Here is a 4,983-nt window from a genome sequence, read left to right on the forward strand (position 1 = left end):
TCTATTTTCTCTCTCCCTCTTTTTTATTTTTGTCTTTCTTTTTTATCTGTCTTTTCTTTTGCCTCTCTTTTTTCTTTCTGTGTTCTCTTTCTTTTTCTCTCTTTTTTCTCTTTTTTGTTCTTTTTGTTCTTTATTCTCTCTTTTCTCTTTCTCCCTCTTTTTCTCTCTTTTCTTTCTCTCTTCTCTTTCTGTTCTTTCTCTCTTTTCTCTCTCTCTCTTTTTTCTTTTTGTCTTTCTTTTTTCTCTCTCTTTTTCTTTTGCCTCTCTCTTTTTTCTCTCTCTCTCTTTTCTTTTTGTCTTTTTTTCTCTTTCTTTTTCTCTCTCCTTTTTCTCTCTCTTTGCTCTTTTCTTTTTCTCTCTCTCTCTCTCTCTCTTTTCTTTTTTCTCTCCCGCTGGTTTGGAAGAGCCGGGAGCCTAAATAACACCATGCTGCAAATCACAGTATCCAGACAAGCAAATTTGCTTGAGCTACTAAAGGCGTGTAAACTTCTGGAGGTGCCATTTAATCCACGAAATGTTAATTGATTGAAAAGGGGTCCATACGCTCCAAGAAGTTCAGAACCACTGTCCTAGACGAAACCATGAGATCTTACCTTATTTTACCGACTAGCCAGAAACAAAGCTCTCCAGCTAAGCTAGGGCAGAATATTTGGAGCCTGGATTTGAGAGACACAGATTTAACTCGGTTCCTGCATCCCAGAGAGATGCAGGAGGCCTTTCTGGGTCTGAGGACAGGGACACTTCTTGGGGAAGATACAGGATGGGGTGAACCTCCACCTTTATTGTTCCTCTCAGACGAAAAGAGAGAGAGAAATCTCGTGCTTCTGTGGACGGTCCGTGAGGAGAGATAAAGTGACTCTCTCCACCGCGGCATCCCGAAACCTTTGCCTAATCGACTCGGTTTGGTTTCGCCGCCGCCCAAGCCAGTTCTGTAGCTGAGCGGAGGTCCTTTTCGAACCTCGCATTGGACGCCGGGGAAAGATGTCTACAGACGGGGGAGAGGGCCAACGGTGTAGAGGAGGTGGGTTCAGTCTGGCCAGATGTGGCCTTCTTCCAACCGTCCAAGAAGGTGGAGAAGGCTGAAGAAGACACCCAGTTGGATAGCACTGTAACCTCGCTCGACACACGGGCCTAGACTTCAACGTTGCCGATTTTCAGCCAAAAATAACTCAAAACAACCTTCAAAAACCAATTGACCCGGGAGATCTTTTGGGTCTCAGAACCCTGGACCGTGTGAATGGGAAGGGACCTCAAGAGGGCACCTAGTCCAGGCAAGACCGAGAGTGATCCTGAATTTTGGGGGCACACAGGTGTGACTTCTCTTCATGGGAACACAAATGATAAGGTGATAAGCAGTTTCTGACACACACACATGCACACATACATCCCTCAGGTTCTGGTCAACCCAATCCCCAGCTCCTGGTCAATCCAACCCTCAGCTTCTGGTCAACCCAACCCTCAGGTTCTGGTCAACCCAATCCCCAGCTCCTGGTCAACCCAACCCTCAGCTCCTGGTCAACCCAACCCTCAGCTTCTGGTCAACCCAACCCTCACCTCTTGGTCAACACAACCCTCAGCTTCGGGTCAACCCAACCCTCAGCTTCGGGTCAACCCAACCCTCAGCTCTTGGTCGACCCAACCCTCAGCTCTTGGTCAACACAACCCTCAGCTCCTGGTCAACCCAACCCTTCAGCTCCTGGTCAACCCAACCCTCAGCTCCTGGTCAACCCAACCCTCACCTCTTGGTCAACCCAACCCTCAGTCCCTGGTCAACCCATTCCTCAGCTTCTGGTCAACCCAACCCTTCAGCTCCTGGTCAACCCAACCCTCAGCTCCTGGTCAACCCAACCCTCACCTCTTGGTCAACCCAACCTTCAGTCCCTGGTCAACCCATTCCTCAGCTTCTGGTCAACCCAACCCTCAGCTCTTGGTCAACACAACCCTTCAGCTTCTGGTCAACCCAACCTTCAGTTCCTGTTCAACCCAACCCTTCAGCTCCTGGTCAACCCAACCCTTAGCTCTTGGTCAACCCAACCCTCAGCTCCTGGTCAACCCAACCCTCAGCTCCTCGTCAACCCAACCCAGGAGTGCGTGAGGGGAAATTGCACCCGAGCGAGGCAGATACGGTCTCGTCCTGTCACTTCGGTTCGTGTCCGGCCTCCCTGCTCTGCTTCCCCCATGACAACGGCCTTCCTCTCCTTCCCTCTCCCCCCCCACATGGGCCCTGCAGACAGACACACAAACCCCACTTCTCCGGGAAGAGAAGTTCATGGTGGAACGACAACTCTTTCCTGAGCAGTGACAAGGCCGGGAGAGAGGCCGGTATTGGCCACTGTTCACCTTGGCTTGCTCCCTCCACACAACTTGGCGGGGAGCCATGACCCTAGCTGGCCAGCTACCTGCTCGCAAAACCTTCCAACCCTGGCAGGGGCTTCCCAGTGTCATGTGGAGGGATTTTGCTTTATTAAACTAGAGATTTAGGTCAAAATCAGTCCAATAACTAATTCCCAAAGCTCTCAATCCTCTTATTGAACGCGTAATGCTGTTTCGCTCGACCTTTCGGCTGGGCCGGAGAGAGTGCTAGGGTCTTGCTCAGGCAACAGTCTCTGCAAAGAACCCTGCTACAGCCACATCTGAGATCTGCACGGCTGTTAGTACCTGCCACCCCCCACACAGGGCCCTCACAGTCGTTGCTACCTGTTGTACTACACCCGGGACCCACACAGTCATTGCTACCTGCCATGCTACACACAGGACCCTCACAGTCATTGCTATCTACCCTGCTACACACAGGACCCTCACTGTTGTTGCTACCTGCCATATTACACACGGGACCCTCACAGTCATTGCTACCTGTTGTGTTACACATAAGACCCTCACAGTCGTCGCTACCTACCCTGCAACACATGGGACACTCACAGCCATTCCTACCTGCTGTGCTTCACATGGGACCCTCACTGTTGTAGCTACCTGCCACATTACACACAAGACGCTCACAGTCGTTGCTACATACCATGTTACACATGGGACCCGCACAGTCATTGCTACCTGTCGTGTTACACATGGGACCCGCACAGTCGTTTCTACTTATCGTGTTACACATGGGACCCTCACTGTTGTTGCTACCTGCCACATTACACACGAGACCCTCACAGTCGTTGCTCCCTGTTCTGTTACACGCGGGACCTTAACAGTCGGCGCTACCTGTTGTGTTACCCATGGGCCCTCACAGTTGTTGCTACCTGCTGTTACACACTGGACCCTCACAGTCATTGCTACCTGTGTTGCTACACAGTGGACTTTCACAGTCATTGCTACCTGTTGTTTTACACATAGGACCCTCACAGTTGTTGCTACCTGTTCTGTTACGCACAGGACCTTCACAGTCGTTGCTACCTGTTGTGTTCCACACGGGGCCCTCACAGTCATCACTACCTGCCGTGTTACACACGGGACCCTCACAGTCGTCGCTACCTGTGTTGCTACACACGGGACCTTCACAGTCATTGCTACCTGTTGCGTTACACAAACGACCGTCACAGTCGTTGCTACCTGTGTTGCTACACACGGGACCTTCACAGTCATTGCTACCTGTTGTGTTACACAAACGACCGTCACAGTCGTTGCTACCTGTGTTGCTACACACGGGACCTTCACAGTCGTTGCTACCTACCATGCTACACCCGGGACCCTCACAGTCGTCGCTACCTGTTGTGCCACACACAGGACCCTCACAGTCGTTGCCACTTGCTGTGTCACACACAGGACCCTCACAGACATTGCTACCTGCCGCTCCGGACCCCGGCGTGGCAGCCAGCACCCATCCAACCAGGAGGAATCCTCCGAGACCCGCATTTTCTTTAGGTTCGCCTCTCCTCTGCCAATCGTGGGGGGGCAGAGATACTGCCAGCAAGACCTGGGGGGATTGCGAGAGCCAACCGGTCGCTCATGTCCCCATCAGTATGCAACATGCCACCGCCACTGTGACTGTGGCATGGCTGTCAAGGGCTTTGTTTACCTTTCTCCGCTTGCCAGTTGTTTCAAATAATCTCTTTGGAGCCGGAAGAGAGCCTTACCTTCCTCGTTGATTTTGGCCGGTTCCACTTGCTAAGCAGGGACGACTTCTTTTTTCTCTCTCGCCTCTCAGCCGATCGCAAAATCCCTATTTTTTGGGACAGAGGGGAGGGGTGGCGCGAGAGTGGGGGGGCCACCCATATTCAGGAACATGGATCCAGCTCCGCCAATGATTGGGGCGGAGCGGGAGCCGGGGGAGGGGGAGCGGGAGCCGACTCTAGCTGCTCTACTTCCCCCTTTGTCCCAAATCCTACCCCGATCTGCTCTCATCCCTGCCCCACCTCTTTCACATTTCAGCCCCCACACGACAACAGGAGCCAGTAGGGTAGGGTGGGCTGGGACCTGGTTGCTTGCTGCTACTGGTGCCAGGCCTCCTGTTAGCCCCCCAAAGCTATCCTAAGTCCCCCTGAAGTGCCGGGGCCCCCAAAGTTCAGGGCCTGGGCACTTGTCCTTGTCCATCCTACGAGCAGGACTTCTTTGCTTGGACCCATTCTCCTTGACCTCTGATGTCTTCTCCTTGGCCTCTGATATGTTCTCCTTGGCCTCTGATGTCTTCTCCTTGGCCTCTGATATGTTCTCCTTGGCCTCTGATATGTTCTCCTTGGCCTCTGACGTCTTCTCCTTGGCCTCTGACGTCTTCTCCTTGGCCTCTGACCTCTGATGTCTTCTCCTTGGCCTCTGATGTCTTCTCCTTGGCCTCTGATGTCTTCTCCTTGGCCTCTGATCTCTGATGTCTTCTCCTTGGCCTCTGATGTCTTCTCCTTGGCCTCTGATCTGTGATGTGTTCTCCTTGACCTCTGATGTGTTCTCCTTGGCTTCTGACGTCTTCTCCTTGGCCTCTGACCCCTGATGTGTTCTCCTTGACCTCTGATGTCTTCTCCTTGGCCTCTGATGTATTCTCTATGGCCT

Source organism: Pelodiscus sinensis, chromosome 15 (genome assembly GCF_049634645.1).
Source record: "Pelodiscus sinensis isolate JC-2024 chromosome 15, ASM4963464v1, whole genome shotgun sequence".
In the NCBI taxonomy this organism is placed as follows: Eukaryota; Metazoa; Chordata; order Testudines; family Trionychidae; genus Pelodiscus; species Pelodiscus sinensis.